Source organism: Lissotriton helveticus, chromosome 3_1 (genome assembly GCF_964261635.1).
Source record: "Lissotriton helveticus chromosome 3_1, aLisHel1.1, whole genome shotgun sequence".
Lineage (NCBI taxonomy): Eukaryota > Metazoa > Chordata > Amphibia > Caudata > Salamandridae > Lissotriton > Lissotriton helveticus.
The window spans coordinates 1,728,484,816-1,728,505,239 of record NC_136061.1 but is presented as its reverse complement, the minus strand read 5'-3'; positions in this window follow the sequence as shown (position 1 = coordinate 1,728,505,239).

Genomic DNA, 20,424 nt, shown 5'->3' with positions numbered 1-20,424 from the left:
AATACTGCTAGTGGGCCTGCAGCGCTGGTTGCGCCACCCACAGAAGCAGCCTTTTAAAATGTGTCTAGGGTCTGCCATTGCAGAACCTGCGTGCAGTCTGGTACTGTCATGCTGGCTGGGCAAGTGACCCACACTTGCCAGCCCCTAAACCTTCCCTTAACTTCATATTAGTCACCCCTATGATAGGCCCAAAGGCAGGGTGCATTGTAAGTGTAAGGTAGGACATGCTCTGATGAGTGTGGCATGTCCTAATAGTGAATTACTGCCAAATTCGTTTTTCACTATTGTAAGGCTACCTGTTCCCTTTAGGCCAGATGGGCTGCTGGAATTTTTACACTCTATAATCCCAGCAGGCTCAGGGGACATGGTAGAAAATAAAGTTTAGTATGCCTGAACTCAGAATAATAAAATACTTCTTTTAGTAAAGTTTATTTTAATATCCTGTGTTTGCAAATGCTACTTTTAGAAAGTTAGCATTTGCTTGCCTAACCATTTCAGCCCGCCTCTGCTAGTATGTGTATCTGGCTGGCTGTCTGGGATGTGTGAGTGACAGGGCTGGGGGATGACAGGTGGTGAATGCAAGGATTACACCTTAGTGGGAGGTAGGAGTGCCCCTGGACTCTTAATCAGGCTGTGCTCTGCCATTACAATGCTGGCTCCGCCCCCTGGGGAGCGACTGATGACTCAGCCTGCACCTGGCCCAGGAAGGGCGAAGCACTGTCATCAAGGTACTCCTGGCTGCCCTTGTCCACACAATGCTGGCTCCACCTCCTGTGGAGCGTCTGATGTGCCTGCCCCTCACACTGAAAGCAGAAGCCAGAAGTACACCCAACAAGTGCTCAGAGACTGAAAGCAGTTATGCAAAGGCCCCCCTGGCCTGAGAAGACAAAAGAAATGCTGTATAAAAGTAGGAGCCCTGCTCCTTGTAAATCAGAATCCTGTTTCCCCACAAAGAACCTCTGCCCGACTAGAAGTAGAAGAAGACGCTGGAAGGACTGGCCTGCTGCTTGCCTTGCTGAGAAAGGAGAGGAGAAGACTTTTGAAAAGACTTTGCTGACTTGTGCTAGAAACTTTCTCCAAGGGCTTGACTGAGCTTGCCCCGTGAATTGAACCCCAGGACCAGTGGGTTCATTGTGTCTTCGCTCGTTGCCATCTGCTAGCCGTGTGTGCCTCCCGCCGGAGTAAGACTGCGCCCCTCATCGCCCCCTCCTAGGGCTGTGGCACTCGGGAGCTCGCCTGCCCTTCACCCGTGAGAGCCTCGCTCCTTGGAGTCGCTTTCTGTCCCGGGTCAGGCTGCCTGCTCCTCTGCCCCTGCCTGCCACTGGAGCGCGCTGAAGTGCTCTCACCCCTCCCGCCGGAATTTCCTCAGGCCTGTGACCTAAGGAGGGACTGCAGGTGCCCTGCTGCCCCCGCTCGCCAAACCGAGGAGTTTACAGGCCGCGCCGCCCCCCTGTTGGGAGACCCCAGTACCATCTGTACCGGGGTCGTGGGCCGCCCCCACCTGTGTGCACCCACCTGCTGCAGACAAGACCCAGAGACACTGCCAGAGAAGAGTCTCTACAACTTGTCCCCCCAAGGAAGGAATTCAAACCGGGCTCGGGGCCCGCCACGTTTTATTTCCCCATCAGCCTGTAACTGTGCCTTGGCCCAAGAGGCTCCTCTCATTGCCTCCCTGCTCCTCACTGCAGCCAGGAGCCCCCGCCTCTGGAAAAGGCCCGGGGCTCCTCCAGGCTCCTCTCATCCCTGCTTGCTGCTCCGCAGCTCAGCCCCCACCTCCGCAAAAGGCCCAGGGTTTGTAAAATGTAAATTGATACTTGTATAGCGCACTACTCACCCGCAAGGGTCTCAAGGCGTTTGTACGAATACCGCTGTGGAACCCATCCTGGCTTTCCCTGTGAGGTGTCCACTCCTGGGCACCCCCAAGGTGGAGGCCAGGCATCCTTAGCGTTGTGGGGGGCGTTGTGGAGATTAAGCAAGCTATTGCCCAGAGTTGCAGAGTGGGACTCCATGATTGGAATAGGCACCGAGGCGAGAATTATCAGGTCCATGGAATTTTGAGCCCAAGACCCGCCGAGGCGGGGAATTGAACCCTGGTCCCGGGCTAGACCTCTGCATCAGGGCTAGACCTCTGCATCAGGGTCTGCCGCTCTAACCATTGAGCCACACTTTGTCAGGCCCCTCTCTGGTCTCCATTCCAAGCACACCGCGAGATGCGTGAGCATTGGTAGGGCCCGGGGTTTTCTTCCGTGTGGAGCACAGAGGAGCACTGCGAAGCCCACAGAGGCGCTTGGGAGCGCCATACCTTCCAGGAACAGGGCAAGAAGCCCCAATTATTGCATAACTGGAACTGAGAGAACTGTTTAAGTGAATTGAACTGAAGAAGAAACATTTGAACTGTAACAAAGAAAACTTGCCTATTTACAATCTTGTGGCTTACCTAAAAAACGTTATATTGGTCTTGTGATAAGTCTTACCTGCATATATATTTCTACATAAAGGAACGTATTTTTATATATTCACAGCCTGGTGTCCATTTGTGGGGGGATTGGTACATTTTACTGTGTGTGTTATTACAAATGCTTAACTGAATAACTCCTGAAGAATAGCCTTGGCTGCTCCCGCCACGCACCTAGAGGGTGAGCAAGGGTAATTCTAAGGGGTCATCCTTTGCCCTGACTTAGAGGAGAGGGTCCCTGCTTGTCACAAGTGAATACTTGCGCCAACCAGAGACCCCCAATTCTAACAACACTTTTTTGGGTCAATGAAACTGAATTATAAAGGGTTTGTCTAGCTCTGATGGTAAGTGGAAGCTCAAGGAGCGTGAAATGATAAATGCACGTAAGTTGTCTTTACACTACAGAAAAGCTGTCAAGGTTACTCCAGTGAAAGTGGGTGATTTGGTCATGATCAGACCCCCTGTTGGTAGGAAAGCGTCCAGCTTGTATCAAAAACCACATAAAGTTATCAAAATGTTAACGTATGCCATAAAAACTAAAGATTCACGTATTCGGAATCTTAATAGAGTTGTTGTCATCAAGAGCAGTACTCTAGGAGCTAATGAGGGTGACCGTAAGCCTTTGAACTCATCCTCATCACGTTTTATAAGGTCAGTTCCCAAAAATGAATGTAAAAATGTGGTAAGTCAAAGAGAGAGAAGGATTACTAGACAACCCTTAAAGTTTAGAAACTATGTTTTGGTATAATTAGCATGTTATGTGCCTTATCTTCTGCCTTCATCACTCCCCTCTTTTTTGTGTAAAGAGGGAAGGTGTGTAGTATTGTACGATAGATTATTTTTCTTTCATATTATTGTAACTTTTACTTTTTATGTTTATGTTTGAGTAGCACCATGAAGATAGAACCTGGTGTGAGGAGGCTAGAGTAGAAGACTGTCAGTGGAACCTGACACAGCCTACTGGATGGATGGGACCAAATGCTACTGCAATAAACTGATCCTAATATTCAACACTGGAGCAACTTTTTCTTATTTTAAACTTGATTTTTACATTACATTATTTGCATTTATATTTTAAATTATTTTTAATAATCTTATTAATTGAACATTATTTATTATGGGGTTTTATTTTAAACCCCAGTCTCCATTTTCTATGGAAATGTATTGTTTACCTTGTGTGTCGCTGAGTTTACTACTGTTTCTTTTTGGTGGCAGTACCATACTCTCATAAATTTGGCTCCATCCCCCTTTTTTTAGTGCATGGAGATGTGCAAGTCTACATTTTTGAGTAAATTTACCCTCAGATTTTGTGAATAGCCAAAAGTGTACAACAATAATCGAACAGTGTAAGAATAAATTATTCACAAATGTAAGTTACCTTTGTAATATGCAGAAAAAGAAATACAATTCAAATTGTACTTTTACAGTAAAATACACAGCCAGATTTTCCATGGCATAAAATCCATCTGGTAGAGAGTTAAAAATGTCATACTCTTGCAACTTAGACCCCATATCTGATGAAAAATTGACTTTAGGACTGAAGTAGGAAGAAACCAGAGATCTTAGATTTCTGAATTTAGTTTATTTGCTAGATTTTGACCTTGCCTGAAAAGGACACCATGATACACAGTTAGAACATATCGCTCCTACCCTTTTATGTTTAAGCATAGATGAGAACTGACTCCTATATTAGAGTCATTTCATATTCTTCCAGGACAAGCTAATAGCACCTACACTTCGAAACAAAGGGTGACACATCTCACGTAGAGACCTCCATAGATATAATATTTTCACTTTTAAAATTGGTTCATTTTATTTTAGAGGAATTAAGATTATCATTTAGACAAGCCAGCCATTTCAGGCTACAAGTGACTTAATGTAATTAGGTTTTGAAAAAATCTCAAACTCTGGACAAACTTCATTTATAAACTCTCTATACTCCTTCAGGGAGTGATTGGTTCAAAATGTATCAGTGCCACATTCTCTTAGTTTGCAGTTTTTTTAGTATCAAAGATATCATTGATCAATTTCTTAATGGATTAAATCCTATGCATTCCTTGCTGAATAACCTTGCATTGTTTCAGATTTTTTGTAGAATACAGACTAGAATCTTCATCAGAACATGTTCATGATATCACAAACTTTCTGGAACATACACAGACTCCTCCATGTGTGTGCAAACTGTGGAGTATCTTTCGTCATTATATTACACTCATTGGGCCCTATTCACAAACTGCATTTTGTAGTACTTTTAATAGTACTACATTAGTTCTTCTGAAGTACTACAAAAACCTAATCTCTAACCTATGAGTGCAAATGTCCACCTGCACCTCTCGTATATTTTCTGTGGGGAGATCCTCATAAATGTAAGTTTACTACTAAGGGGCCGATTCCGATGTCGGACGGACCTGAGTCTGTCCGACATCGCTCCGGAGCAGTGACCCACCGACCTGCTGTCGTGGGTTACTGCCCTGGTAGTACGATGCGACCAAACAGGGTTCAGTCGCATTCGTATACCTGACAATGCAAGCATGCTTTCCGGTCGGAAAGAATGCTTGCATTGTTGAAAACAGGGGTGCAGTTCATCCCTGCACCCTGTGGCCGGCACCATAGGTGCCCCCCAGGCTGCCATGCGGTGGCCTCACACCCATGGGGGCCCCACTGGGGGCCCCCAGAGACAGCAGAGACAGCCGGACAGACCGACACGAAAAGGCAGTGAAAAGCTGCCATCGTACTCCCTCGGTCGGCAAGAGGCGACCGGGGGAGTACTGGAGGATTTCCGGACTGCGGACAGGCTAGCCTGTCATCCGCAATCTGGAAATCCTTGTCGGATTTTTTCCCGACCGAGCCCATCGGAATGGCTCGGTCGGGAAAGAATCCGTCCGGCAATGACTGATTCAGTCGGAAGGGCTCCGAACATGGTTCGGAGCCCTCCCGGCCGAAATCGGAATCTGCCCCTTAGTAGCACATGTGGGAGGGACCAGGGGAGTGGTTGAAAAATGGGGTGTACATATTACAGAAGACGTGGGGATCAAGGAAGACTGCGGAGGGGTCAAGAGAGAGGTAAGAATGGTTTTAATGAGGGGCAGATTCCCACCAACGAAAAAGTAAGTCCATTGCTTTTCACAAACCACACTTCTAGAGCCTAAATGGCCCAGAAGAGTAGCATATGTACTCCAGTGCAGAGCCACTCATGGCCAAAGACTGGTCATGGAACACCCTTCCATAGAAATCAATGGATGTAGGGACTAAAAACCCATAGAAAACAATGTTAAATTAAATTAAATTATTTAAACTATTTAAAAAAAATCCAATTTAATGCTAAAAGCATGATTTAAAAATAAAACATAACTATTATTTAATATTAAAATATTTTAGTACCCTTTTTCATTTAAAAGCGAAGGTAACATTAATTTCATTAAAATATAATTCAATTACTTTTCATTAGTCTTAAACATCACTTTTAATAATTATTAATATATAATTAAAAAATCTTTTTGTACTGTAGATAGGTGTTTGTTTTAATTTTAAGCTTAAGATAAATAATTTACATTTAATTTAATATATTTAAATTACTTAATTATTTAATTCAAAATTAAGTTAGCAGTGCTGCAGCATGTTTTTTAAGTTGGACTACATTTAAAATAAATATATAAAATTCATTTACATTATTATTTAAAATAAAAAAAAAGTGTTATCTACTTTTTCAAGATTATTGAACGTTTTTACTTGTCCCTAGATCTCTGTCACTGGGTGGAAATTTTTCTATGATAAAGTGTGGGAAAAATGTAAACTGTTAAAAAAACTTTCAAAAATATGGTACAAACATTTTTATATTGTATATTTATGTAAATGATTTTAACTTATTTTTATTGTATTTTGCAATTGAACAAAACCAAATAAATAAAAAGACACATATATATTGGTACATTGGGTCATAAGTAGTAAAATCATGCAGACACAGTGACAACCTTCAATTCAGTCCAACTCTCTGTATTCCCTCCAGTGACCCTGCAATTTATCAAATTTCCTAGGGCAGCCCAAGGTTTTGTGAACTGTATGTTCGGCTTGCAAGCACCAATCCAGGCCAATCCTCCACTGCAACGGTGAAGGAGGCTCCTGTTTCCTCTATATCGATACAAAGTCCCATCTGGTCAACATCAATGCAATGTTACAGAACATAGTAGTGTATTTGAGCAAAATCCGATTGCACCATATCCCTAGTGTTGGCCGCATTCAGGTGACTTCTACTTCTCCCAATATGGCCACCAAGAGACACCCACCCACCTGCAACCAGAATGCTTGTATCTTGGAGCAATCCTAAAGGATGTACACCAGAGTTCTGCTCTGGTCATCACTCTTACCCATTCAGATGAGTCAGCTTCTTGCATAGTTGGCCGAGTGCTGATGGCCCATGAGTAGAGGAGCATTAGACAGTATCCCCAGGTCTACCTCCCATCTCCGCTGTAGATCACTAAAGGGCAGCTGGCAGTTGATAATCAGTGCCTTTTAGATTTAGCATGTTTGTGTAGGGGTGCCCTTAGGAGTCTGAATTCTAGTAAAGTTTCATCCAACATATTGTATAACTTAGTCTTGTATCCCCTGGGAGCATGCTCACTTGCCTATATCTATAGATCTGGGAGGCAGCCAAGTCAAACAGTCTACACAATTCTGCAAAAGAAACGAGGCCCTGTGGTGCACAAATTTCCCCAATGTTTTCTATTTTGATCATGTCCCATGTTTCCTGCACTCCAGTCCTGAAGTTCCCCCAGATCAAGAGACTCCCACAATGAGGTCTCCAGCATCAGCGCCTCCCCCCCCAGCCATTTCATTTGTGGTCACCCTCCATTTATTGACCACCACGTCCATTAGTAAAGGACAATCGGCCAGTCTGACTTAGTCGTATAACCTCCTTATGTACCCATATGGGTCCAGTGAGTGACATATTTGCCCTAAATGATGGTTCCTGCTGTTGAGCAAATGTTCAGTCACTTACCACCAGAAGCTTAGTGGTCCTGTAATTGAGATGGCTAATGGGCAGTGCCAAAATACCCTCGTAAGTGATTATTGTCAGTGTTTGAAGTGCAATTTGCAGTGCCCCATCCCACAGGAGTGAGCGGGTCATCCATGCACCGAAATTCTTCTGGTTTCATGTACAACCAAGGGCCTTGGGCAGCACTATCATTTTGTATAGGGCTGCCCTAACCATCAGGTATAATGCAAGAGATCTCCAACGGCCTGAATCCCTGCTAAATCCATCCAGGATCCACCCTAGATTATTCCCCTGACATTCCCTGGGGTTCAGGGTGACCTGGATCCCCAGGTAACAGAATCCCTCAGGGGACCACCATAGCGGGCATCCCCAGACCAAAGGAGGACCACAGTTGGTCATTGGAAATGCCACAGAGTCATGCCAGTTCAAACAGATCCCTGAATACTTACCAAAAGTATCTAAAATCTCCAGGACTCTAGGGACAGAGTCCAGAGGGTTGGCCAGGTATGGAAGCACATCATCTGCATAAAGGGAGATAATGTCTCCCAGTCTGGGCTCTACCACAGTCCCCACAGTTAGGCAACCATTCACACCCAATAAGACAGGTGTTCTATAACTAATGCAAATACTAGAGGTGGAGCCAGCCCCCCTAACAGGCATGCATTGGCCTACACCTGGGCCACTGGCTCAATGTATAGGAGGCGCCCCAGGAAATTAACTCCTTACCAAACCCCATCTAGCCCATCGCCTTTAACAGAAATCGCCAATTGACAAAGTCAAAGGCTTTTTCAGCATCTACGGCCAATAGGACAGCAGCCTCCTCCAGAGTATATCTTCTAGCCAGGCAGCCGAATAGGCACCGCAAGTTGCGTCCGGTAGATAGCATGAGCATGAATCTCGACTGGTTCAGTCCGATTAATTTATTGATCGCCTGTCACAGGCGATTAGCTAGGATTTTGCCCAGTATTTTGACTTCTGTTCAGTAAGGTAATTTGCCTGGAAGAGGTACATTGGTCTAGTTATTTTCCCTGCTTATTGAGAAGGACAATAGTCACTGTCCTGAGATCCCCTTCCGCCTGGCCTTGTGCAGAATTTTATGGAGCAGGACACATTCTAATCTCCCAACACAGCATACAAATTTAGGAGGGAACCCATTAGGCCTGGAAGGTTTACCCCTCGAGAGCTGATTTATGTATCCCTAATTTCTTCCGTGCTGATTTCACTGTCATTTGCCTCTGAATCATCTTGGTCCAGAAATGGAAAGAGCCAGTCTCTCACAAATCCCTGGCTGTAAGCACCAAATATTAATGCCCTAGGATTATATAAAGCCGCAAGACAGGCCACAAAAGCCCCAGAAATCTTCAATGACTGCAACAGCACCCCCTTCCTTTTGCCACCTGGTGTATGCTCCCTTCTTTCTGATTCACCAGCCATGCTAAAAGTTTGCCACCTTTATTTCCTACCTCATACAGTTTGTGGTGTTTGGCCCAAAATGGGCCTTTGCCTCATTTTCCATCAGGGATAGGAGGTACAGGAGTTTGGGCTTTGGTTGAAGCATTCTGTTAGGCTAGCCTTCAGTTCAGCTACTTTCCTTACTTTCTCTCTCTTTTTTCCTGTTGTGTGGGATATCAGGGTCCCCATCATAACTGCCTTTTCGGCCTCCCAGGTCATTATGTCTTATGTCACAGACCCCACACTCACCCTAAAATAGGTCTCATGCTAATTGTCAACAGCCGTCTAGTGGGCCAATCGCCCAACTCCCATGGGTCCAGTCTCCATTCCATCCAAACCTTAGGGACGTCACCTAAGACCCGTGCACATTGGGGGAGTAATCGGATATAACGCTAGGCAGCTATCTAGTGTCACTGTATCAACCACTCTGTGCCTGAGGAACAAGGAAAAATACAGTTTGGACATAGACACGACTGACCCAGCCCCATAAAATGATTGTTGCTTTCTGGGGTGAGTGTCTCTCCACATATCAAGTAATCCTATGGCCTTTGAGACTGTGTATAGGCATGTGATCCTCTGAGTGATGCTCACTCTGTGTAAGCCTGTCCAGTTTCCTATACATAGTAAGAATGAAATCCCTACTAATGATGGTAAAGGCCCATGGGGACTGTGCCAGCCAATTCTCCCTCTTCTGGAGCATCTAAGACTAAAGCCCCGGAGGAAGATACCATGAAGCCATAGCCACTCGTTCCACATTTCACTAAGCTTAAAGTGCTGCATAGCACCCCTATTTGTCTGTCAAGGTCTGGAAGACCATAAGTGGGAGAGATCTCCCGGCCAATATCCCATTGAGCCATTGTAAATCTATAGTGTACCAGTACTGAGTATCTACCCCTTTTCAGATAGGCACATTTGTTGCTCACTAAGGGCCATATGTATCAAAAAAGAGTTTTGCGATTCTCAAATTGCGATTTTTAGCAAATTGAAATTAGAGAATCGCAAAATGCAATGTATGTAGGATTTGCTAAAAATGTTGCGAATCCTGCATATTCCTTATCTGTGAATCACAAATTGAGATTCGCAAATAAGGAATACTTTCCCATTCATTCCTATAGGCTAGGAGGCCCTTAGGAATGAATGGGAATGCATTCTCAACTTGCCATTACCAATTAGAGAGTCGCAAATTGAGAATGCAATTTCAAGGTTGCAAGGGTGCCAAAAGGACACCCCTGAAATATGCTTGTGTGCACATTTTGTTGTGCGACATATGGCGCTATAAAAAAAAATCCAAAAAGTTATTTTTTTAAAGAAAATCGCAAATTACCACCAACTTGAAGTTGGTGGTAATTTGCAATTTCTTAAGGCCACCATTCTGGTGCTTCCAGAATTGCATTTAAGGAATCGCAATGTGCAATTCCTTACTTGCATTTTATTTTATTTATTTATTTAGGAGCTTGTAAAGCGCGCGGCTACCCCCAACGGGGGTGTCCCGGCGCTACGGACTAAGGCAGCAGCAGAAAGTCAGGCGAAGCGTGAGTAGGTTGGAAAAGAGCCATGTTTTCAGTTTGCGTCGGAACACTGGTTCAGATGTGGTCAGCAGAAGACACAGTGGGAGGCTGTTCCAGAGTTTAGCCGTCACAACAGCAAAGGCTCTTCCCCCTGTCCTGGAATGGCGAAAGTGGGGAGAGTAAAGAAGGCGAAGATGATTAGATCTCAGAGCATGAGCAGACTGAACCGGCTTTAGCCTGCTTCTGAGATAGGCCGGGCCAAGACCATTAAGAGCCCTAAAAGCCAGGACTAAGGATTTAAATTGGATGCGATAAATAACTGGCAACCAGTGAAGTTTAATCAGATGCGGGGTGATTGAGTGGCGATAAGGAATGTTACATATCAGCCTAGCAGCGGCATTCTGAACCAATTGTAGTCGTTTAGTCAGATATGCCTGAGCTCCAGCATGAAGGCTTTTGGAATAGTCCAGGTGTGAGGTGATTAAAGCATGAATGACAGTCCTGCGCGAGTCAAGGGGGAGAAAAGGAAGAATTTTCCTAATCATGCAGAGTTTACCGAAGCAAGCCGAGGTGACATTATTAATTTGTGTCTAACATGACAGTTTATTGTCAAAATGAAAGCCCAGGTTACGTGCTGATTTGACTGGTATCAGGGGGGTTAAGTTCCAATGGCCACCACAGAATAGAAGGAAGTGGGGTGCTCTGGTTGAAGAATAACACCTCAGTTTTATTGGTGTTCAACTTAAGGGTGTTGAGAGTCATCCAGGAGGAGAGGTTAATGAGGCAGCGTCTAAAGTTGGCAAAGCTGCCGTCAGAGTGATCTCTAAAAGAAAACACAAGCTGAGTATCATCCGTGTAAGAGATCACTCTGACCCCACAGTGATCTTAGTGCAGAGCCCTGTGGTACGCCACAAGTAAGCGGTTTATTCTTGGAGACAAAGGGTCAAAGGTGGACCCGCTGCATTCTGCCCATCAGAAAGGATCTAATCCAAGCTAATGGGGTATCCCGTATCCCAAAGCTGGATAGTCTATCTAACAGAATGGCATGCGAGATGGTATCAAACGCCGCGGATAAGTCGAGGAGCACCAAAGTGGCCTCCTCGCCTGCATTCACAAATAGTCTCAGATACCTCCAGTAGGGAGGTCTCTGTGCTGAAACCAGATCTGAAGCCAGACTGTGAGTCATGGAATAGTAGTCTGGACTCCAGATAATCGGCTAGTTGCTCTTGCACAACTTTCTTGAGTATTTTAGCTGGCTTAGGGAGAAGCGAGATAGGCCGATAATTGCTGAACACTGAGGGGTCAGCATCAGCTTTCTTTAAGATGGGGATCAGCATTGCCTGCTTCCATGAGGAGGGGAACTGACCCGAGAGTAACAACGTATTCCAGATGGAAAGTAGTGGGCCCGCCAAGAGGGGGGCCGGAGTGCTAAGCACCTAGGCGGGAGCACGGTCAAGTGGTGACCCCGATTTACATAGCCGAAGCCTTGTCAGCACAGTGTCCATGGACAAGGTTTTAAAAGATAACAACACCTCCTCAAAAGGGTGATGCCGAGGCTAGATTGAAAGAGGGAGAAATATCAGCAATTTTTTCGAGAGACCGTCTCAGAGAATTTGACTAGGCGGGATCGGACACGTCAAGGCTGATGGTTTGGCAAATTCCTTCACAATTTTAAATAACATTTTAGTAGAGTTTTCAGCCGCATTAATTTTGCTGACAAAATATTCCCTCATAGTGGTACTCTTAATTTTATGAAAGTTTTTTAGTGCGGTTTTGTAGGTGGCTTTGGAGAAGGTATCATATGTTCGTCTCCAACTGCGTTCCAGTTTTTTACACTTACTTTTTTCTATGCGTAAGGCCGCAGAAAACCAGGGAGCAGAGGGCTTAGTTCTAAATGAAGATAAGGGTCTTAGAGGGGCAATTGAGTCAATGGCAGAGGAAAGGTTGATGTTAAAGTTAGAAACATCGATATTCGGATCATTGGATGTCCGTCTGAATGATTTGGTCAGCATAGGTTCAAGGGCATCGCAGGTGATCTTGTGCCATTTTCTGCCCAGGTCCCTGGCTTTAGTTGACATGTCTGATAGCTGGGGAATACTGAACCTAAAAGGGATCAGGTAATGGTCAGACCAAGTGAGGGGTATCGGAGATAGGGTAGTGAGACCAGAGTGATTAGAGAATAGCAGATCAAGGGTGTGGCCTGCTTTATGTGTAGGGCCCTGTACCTGCTGCCACATGTTAAGGCCGTGCATGGTATCCAGGAGATATCTAGCATTCGCGCAAGAGGTGACATCCACATGAATGTTAAAATCTCCAAGAGCAATGAAATGGTGATGCTTCAGGGAGAGATCCGCAATAGTGGCGAGGAGTTCCGTGATGGAAGATGGCGAGGTGCCAGGGGGATTATATAACAAGATGCCAGCTAGAATAAGGGTGGAGGCATCCAAAATGGAAAAATACATAGCTTTAATAGAACCAAGGTTAGTGAGTTTCCTGGAAGTAATCCTCCAATGGGATCGAAGAATAATAGCGATCCCGCCACCTGCCTTTGAACCCGAGCGATGGATCTCAACAAAGCGATAGTCTGGGGGAACTGCCAGATTAATATCAGGGTTGGAGGAATCCTTGACCCATGTCTCCGTTAAGAATATGAGATCCCAAGAGTAGGTCGAGAGGGAAAGCCAAATATATCTCGCGTGCCGCGGGAGAGATCTACAATTCAGCAGGCAGGCTTTAATAGATTCTGGGGGATTGGGATGCGTGGCACCCCTAGCCTATAAGGAGGTAATTTACTAGATGGTTTCAAAGTGAACGAACAATTATCACAACTGAAATCATCCTTAACAAGTCCAGAAAGGCTACAACTTACAGGGAGAGTATAGTCACCTTGTCTCAAAGACTATAGCTGGGACCTAGTCCAGCATAGTCTAACAGTAAGGGGGCAACCGGCAGCATGGCTGGCGCTGGTCGCAGGACAGGGGCGGATGGGCGCATACGGGCTTGCCTTTGGCGCGCCTTCGGCAGGCCAGCGGTGTGCCCGCTGCGAGCGACCGCTGCGCGTAGGGGAAAGCATGTCCTTTAGGTAAGCTAGAGTGCTGACCCCTGGCTCCACCCTCCCAGCTGGAAATTACGCTTGGCCGCCCTCGCTACCCTCCACAACAATCGGGCAAGCCCGTGGTAGACGGGGGTAGGGGCGGAAGAGTGAAGGTATGGGGCGCAAGAACAGTCGTAACCAGAATTGCAGCTAAAACAGCACACAATTTGTCGAGTGAAAATAGTCAAAACAATTTTAAAATAGCAAGTATAGGCAGTCAACCTACTACAGCTAGCGCGAGAACTCTTGGTGCAGCACGCGTCCACTGCACATAGGGGAAGGCATGTCCTTTAAGTAAGCTAGAGTGTTAACCCCTGGCTCCACCTTCCCAGCCGGAAATGACGCTCGGCCGCCCTCGCTACCCTCCACAACAATCGGGCAAGCCCGTGGTGGACCGGGGTAGGGGCGGAAGAGTGAAGGTATGGGGCACAAGAACAGTTGTGACCAGAATTGCAGGTAAAACAGCACACAATTTGTCGAGTGAAAATAGTAAAAACAATTTTAAAATAGCAAGTATAGGCAGTCAACCTACTACAGCTAGCATGTCGTGGTGTGTGACATATCCCTCAGAGCTCCCACAGTGCTCCCGTGGTTAGGAGGGCCTCCTCAGTGTCAGCAGGAGTCCCCTCTACCTGGCAACACTTGTCAATGGAGTTTGGCGTCCCTTGATACTAGTGCAGCCTTCACCAGTTGATGTCATCTCTTGCGGGCCCTGATATTCCTCTGCTGGGCTGCTATCAAGCTCAGTGCTGGGACAATATTGTCCCAAGATGGATCTCAGTGGTAGTTGGAGCTCTACCTTGTCAGCGGCCTTGGATCCTCACCGCTATCTTGGCTCCAAGGCATGCTGCCATGCCCAGCGGCAAACAGAATAAGTTAGCCAATCCCAAGACACACAGCCTCACTGATCGCCTTTTTTATCATCTGCAATTGGTAGGCTCCTGCTGCAGCCCCGGGAGCGCAGGGTGGACACACCTTCTTCAGCGGGTGCTCATTTGCTGGTGCCATGATTCCTCAGGGTCCCAACCACGACCTCCTTCTGTATATTTTTGTAAACTGATGTCTTTAGGTATAGACTAAAGTGAAAATGTTTTTTGAAATCAGCTACATTTGTCTTAAATTTTAAAAAGTTATTAAAATATTTCAGCATTAAATAAATTTAAAATAAATAAAAAAAAAAAAAAAAATATATATATATATATATATATATTCTTTAATTTATTTTAAATTTACTTAATGCTGAAATCTTTGTATATATATATATATATATATATATATATATATATATATATATATATACATGTATATATATGTATTATCTACTGGCGGTCGCCAGTAGATAGTTAAAGTTAGGACCTATTATCCATAGGAAATCTGCAACATTCTATTTGGAATAACTTTGGTGCCGATTGACGAATCTGTGCGAAATTTTAAAAACTTTTGGCCAGCTTCGGTCCGCTCCAATCCTAAAAGTTTCACGATGATTCATCAAACGGGGGCCGAGAAAAAAGGGGGGCCCAAAACGCGTTTTCCCCATGCAATTTGCCTTAGGACATTTAGCCGCAGCTACAGCCCGAACTGCTGACCGGAATTACACCAAATTTGGCAAAGAGGTAGTCCTTGGTTCAGACTCATGCCTTTTGCTTATTTGGTGTAAATCCGTTCAGTAGTTCCTGAGAAAATAACAGTTAAATGTACATATATATCTATGGGCGCGTTGGATCTGCGTACTATCCGCGTACCCTACGCGCAGCCTACAATCACCCTGCCGTGCACGAGCTGAATGCTAATTGGCTGACAACTGTCAAAATCAGGAAGTGTTGGCAGCCATCTTCTGCTTTGCACCGAGGCACAAGTAAACCAAAACAAACGCCGCAAAACACGAAAAAGGGGGCAGCGTAGACACACCCTGACCCCCTAGGCCTGCTCAAGGGGTCCCACAAGGACCCCCAGGGCCCAAAACTATTATTTATTTATTTTAATCGCGGGATCCGCGCATTCTACCAATAAAAAAGAAGAAACGCGGTCTCCCGTGGTAAATATTTAAATTTGCCCCTGGGGGGCCAAACCCTGGGAGCATTTTTAAAACAATAGTGTGGGGGGGGTCCCAATCTCCCCCATACTGCCCCAGGGACTGCCACCCCCGAGGCTGTAACTTAATATATGGGGGGGCGCACGCAGCCCCGGGGACTGCCACCCCGGGGCTTATTTTATAAGGGTGGGGGGCTCTCAGGCCCCACCAGCCCCGGGCACCGCCACCCCCTGGGGCTTTAAAATATTAGCTGGGGGCTCTGAGGCCCCCCCAGCCCCGGGGACCACCACCCCTTGGGGCTCGAATTTAATGTATGCAGGGGGGGCTCACGGGGCCCCTCCGCAGCTCTGGGGACCGCCATCCCCCGGGGCTACTTGGAAATGGGTGGGGGGCTCTCAGGCCCCCCCAGCCCCGGGGACCGCCACCCCCCGGGGCTCGAATTTAATGTATGCGGGCGGCTCATGGGCCCCCTGCAGCCCCGGGGACCACCAGCCCCCGGGGCTATTTTGAAATGGGTGGGGGGGCTCTGAGGCCCCCCCAGCTCCAGGGACGGCCACCCTCCGGGGCTTAAAGACATTTGAAAAGATGGGGCTCTGAGGCCCCCCCAGCCCCGGGAACCGCCACTCTAAAGAATGTGGGGGAGGGGCCCCCTCCTGGAGCCCTCAATGGCCCTGGGGACCGCCACCCCCCAGGGCCGGCTCCTGCAGTGTCCCGGGGTACCCACCCCCGGGACACTACTGTTTGCAATTGCAGGGCGGGAGCCTCGCCGCTCCCACCCTGCCATTGCAAACTGCTTTGCTTCAGCAGATTACTTTTCCATATGGGGAGCAGCATGTTAGCTGCTCCCCATATGGAAAAGCAATGCCGGCTCCAGCAGGAGGTGGGGAGCTGGCGGGACCGTGGGGGGATTGGGGACCCCCCCACGGACCCAACGGTGAGGGCCAGCCCCGGGGGATGGGGTCCCCGAGGCTAGTAGTGACCCGGGAGGGGGTCCACGCGGCCCCCCCCTCCCCAAAAGGAACATGTCCCCGGGGCCATAAGCGGCCACAGGAGGGAGCAAGGCAGCCCCCCTCTTAATACATTTTTAAAAAAGGCCCATGCCCCGGGGGATGTCATCAGTGATGTCATTTACCATGTCATGAATGATGTAATATGTGACATCATCAGCAGTGGTTTGCGGGCGCGCGAGGTATAGTTACTAACTATAACGGGGAAATTTCAATGGTTTTGTATGAGTGAAATGTCCAGCTAACTTTAACACCCTTAACACCTGTTTTTTTCTGTGAATTTCTAAGATTTTTTAAATGCTAATTCCCAACTATAACATGTCTGAAACCTATGTTTTTTTCAGTGAATTTCTAAGTTTTTTTAAATGGTAATTCTTAACTATAACATGTCTGAAACCTATGGTTTTTTTAGTGAATATATATATATATATATGTATATTAATTTAACATTATTTCCTGTAGGGTTCTATTTAAAATTCTAAACATTAAAGTCTACATTTTTGAGTAACTTCACGCACGCAAGTAGCCAAAAGTAATACAGTGTCTCAAAAGTGTAAGAGTAACGTTAATGGGTAGATTTACTCATGTGTAATTTTACATTTGTGAATTGACCTAAATGCATTTACCTCATTTACTGGCACATGCATCAAGGTAGGCTTTTGCAATTCCTTAATTGCGATTATTAAGGAATCGCAATTAAGAAATCGCAAAAGCCTATGCATGTAGGAACCGCTATAAAAATAGTGATTCCTAAACATTTCTTAATTGTGACTCGCAAATTGCAAGTCGCGATTAAGGAACGCCTTCCTATTCATTCCTATGGGCTTACAGGCTCATAGGAATGAATGGGAGATTGCATGCGCAATTTGCGAGTACCAATAGGTACTCGCATATTGCGCATGCAATTTCAAGGGTGCATGGGTGTCAAAAGGACACCCTGTTGCACCCCTGAAATTGAACTGTGCACCCATGTTGCGCACACACATGCCCCAAGGGCATGTGTGTGTGTAACCTAAAACTTTTAAAAATGTGTTTTAGTGCATTTTTCAAAGTTTTTATAAATTACAGACAAGTTTGATTTGTCTGTAATTTGCGGTCTCAAATAGCAAAATCGCTATTTGAAAGTACTTCTAGCATTGCATTTAAGGAATCGCAAATTGCGGTTCCTTAAATGCAAACGCAATTTAGGAATTTGCAAATAATTGTGAATACTTAAATTGTGCATAGGAAATACTTTCATGCATCTCCAAAGGCCAATTTGCGATCGCAAACGGACGATTTTTGCGAATTGCACCGTTTACGATCGCAAAAACCTTTGATGCATGTGCCCCTTAGTTAAGTGATCTTCCACTTGCATTTATAATCATGTCTTCCACACCTCAATCCAATATCTCAAAGTTCTTTTAACAGAAAATCTATTTTCCCCTTTGTCTGAACTCAACGCTCGTCTTTAGAACTCCCTCAATAAGCTATCGGGATGACATCATTTAAATCGTCTAGTGGGATGAACTAAAAGTGCCACTTATCTGCCTACAGACTTTAGAGCTCGGCCGGCCCTAGAGTGAAAAAGGTGTGAAGAATGACCAAGTATTGCATTAAATTGGATAATCTGCCCCTTCCGTTTGATGCCTAGCCCACCACAAGTTTATGTATTTCAAATGTTATAAGGTGCAGCTAAACATCATAATAACTTGATACCACACGTTATGTTATTTATCAAAAAAAGATACAAGTAAAAACCTAAAGCACCAGAAGACCCAATGTAGCACAAGGCAAGGCATATATGGTAATGTCTCCATCTCCTGGGGAAATTATATTAAGGGTCCAGGAGGAGGAAGAATAATATCATAAAAATGCAATACACCCGAAAGTAATGAAATGCTTCTAGTGCTGCATTTGCAGCTGACAAATCCTCCAAAAAACTTGCTCATTAACAACAACCAATAACGAATGCTGTGGATGTGCAAATCTCTTTGGTTATGCAATTGAAAGTGTTGCTAGTCAGGAGTATGAGTGGTTATAAAGCGGATTGAAGATTTCCAAGTGGGCATGCTTGGACAATCCCAAAGCCATTGCAGCTATGGCAAGGCTACGATTGGCTGCTGATGTGCATTTGTGAAGTAGAGAATTTCTGGGGTCTTTGGGAATTAAAACCCATTTTCCTACATCGTATCGCAAGCCGTACAGGACACCTCAGGCCAAAATAAATATTTCAGAACAGTATTCTTTTATTATTGGAGGCCGCAGAATCTGATAAATGCCCCATAACACAGTACCTTATAATAAATCACTTTGGCAAGCTTGACTCTATACAAATTATATATAAAAGGTTATTTAGTTATGGGTATTTTATTTCACATACAAAATCCATAAAATATATTGCTTTCAAGTTTCCTCCAACTCTTTTTGAAACAAAATTAAAGCTTTCGCATAATCAGTGGTTATCATGAAAATATGGCAAAACTCCGGTCTCCCTAGACCTACATTAGACCCTTCAGTTGTAAGCTTTTCCATGTCTTTGGTGTATTTGTCAGTTTGTGGCCTGGCATTTCTGATCACAAAAATGTGTAAGCCCTGCTTTGCACCCACTACAGGTTACTCATGCATCGAGACGAAAACAGCCGACAATCGGTAGTTCATTGGCAAAGCAGGCCTGTCAATTTATAGACTTTTTATTTTAAGGATGAATGTTCCACACCATCTACGGAGTTGAAATATCCCTCTCATTGTTCACCTTTTCCATGAGGTTCTCGTGTTTTTTTCATTTTGGCTGGATGTTAGACCTGGCATCATTGGCATGAGTCTCTCCTCCATTTTTTCTGTTTGCCTCCTCTGTTTACGATGTTTTGCTGGTATATTGCTTTGGGCACCGTGCCACTGCTGATCAGTGCCACAGTGCAAGTGCTCCCTATGTGAAATTGCTGTATTGATTGACTTCCATGTTTGGCTTATTTGGTTTACTATTAGTTCCTAGTAGAGTGCACCAGGAGTGCCAGGGCTTGTAAATACAAATGCTGCTAGTGGGCTTGCAGCACCTGTTGTGCCACCCACAGAAGCGGCCTAGTAAAAGTATGTCTACCGGTCTGCCATTGCTGAACCACGTGCAGTCTGACTGCCACGAGGACTGCGCAAGTACACCTACTTGCCAGTCCCTAAACCTTCCCTTAACTTCATGTTAGTCACCCCTATGGTAGGCCCAAGGGCAGGGTGCATTGTAAGCATAAGGTAGGACAAGCCTGACAAGGTTGGCATGTCCTAATAGTGAATTACAGCCATATTCGTTTTTCACTATTGTAAGGTTACCTGCTCTCCATCAGTTAGAATGGGGTGCCAGAATTATTAATGCTATAATCCTAGCGGGCTCGGGGAGCATGGTGCAATGTCGAGTTTGGTATCCCTGAACTCAGGGTTTAATAACGCATCCGTTTGGGTGGATGGTTTTTGGACTCTGTGTTTGAAAATAGCACTTTTAGAAAGTAGCTATTTTCTTGTCTAACTGTCTACCGGTCTCTGCTGGTTCTGGTGTGCGTGTGACAGGAGCTGGGTGGCTCCAGAGGTCTGAATGAGTCAGTGTGGGGTGAGTGGGGCATTTGCATTGAGAGTAGGGGAAGAGTAGCTCCTCATAGCCTGCCCTGCCTGATACAATGCTGGCTCCGCCCCCCTGCCAGGCGACTGATGACTCTGTGCCTGCCTGGGACTTTCCTGGCCCACCTCCTGCCGGGCAACTGATGGCTCTGCCCCTGCCAGTGACAATGCTGGCTCCGCTCCTGCTGGGCGGCTGAAGACTCTGCCCTGCACAGTGAATAGGCCAGGTGCTTCGGCCTGGCAACACCCACAACAAACCCAAGATGGGGGGAAATTCCCCTGCATGGACAAAGGGATC